Source organism: Entamoeba invadens (assembly GCF_000330505.1).
Source record: "Entamoeba invadens IP1 unplaced genomic scaffold scaff_1105074725289, whole genome shotgun sequence".
In the NCBI taxonomy this organism is placed as follows: domain Eukaryota; phylum Evosea; order Mastigamoebida; family Endamoebidae; genus Entamoeba; species Entamoeba invadens.
Window position 1 is genome coordinate 6,856 of NW_004191723.1, and position 990 is coordinate 7,845.

Sequence of the window (990 nt, forward strand, 5' to 3'; positions counted from 1 at the left end):
GACGTGGCAAACCAAAAAGACAAAAATAATTATTTTGTTTTTTTATATTTTAGTTTAACTATTTTTTGCTTTGTGGTAATATAAAAAATAAATATAATTTAATAACGTTGAAAACACCGAGTTTATATATAAATATCAATAAAAACTTAAAAAAACAATGTCGAAAGATGAATACACACAACTTGTATTATTTGAGAGGATAGACAAAAACCGTTTTTATTGCAAAATATGTGGGAAAATATTAACCAGAAGTGGAATGAATCAACATATCCACTCCATTGAATACACCAAAAAAACTATAGACTTGATTTTAAACGGTTATAACTCCGGTAAAAATTTTATTTTTATTAAAAAAGTGCAAGAAAAAGAAGTTCAAAAAGATGATAGAGACACAAAATTGTTACAACATGTTAGAGAGTGTGAGTTGTTTATTTCGAAAAAATTAATCCAAAACGACCTTATTTCAAAAACAGAAGTTATCAATGATATTATAAATGGTGTCATCGAAGGAATAAAAGTCTACGGTTTACATTTTTATAAATGTCTTTGTTTGTCTAAAACAACAATGAGAAGTAGAAGCGATGAAGAATATTCAATTGAAAAAGAACAAATCAAAGTTATGATCCAAAATTGTGTTTTTGTAGCAATACAATGTGATGAATGCAAAATACACAAAGTTAGTAAATATGTAATGTGGGTGAGATTGGTAATGCAAAACGCTGAAGTCAAAGATATTCTTTTAAAGTTTTGGGAAGCCACACTTTCGACTGGAAAATCTATTAAAGACAGAATATTTAAGTATTTTCTAGAGTTTGGTGTGGACCGCAATAATAAGTATTTGTACGAGTGATGCGGGTTCAAATATGTATGGTTGTTACAATGGATGTTATGCTCTCATTATGAAAGAGGTTAACTATGAAAACAGATTTTTTATTTGTGATAAAAATAGATGTTTTTGTCATACAATTAATCTGGCGTCAGAAGAACTGA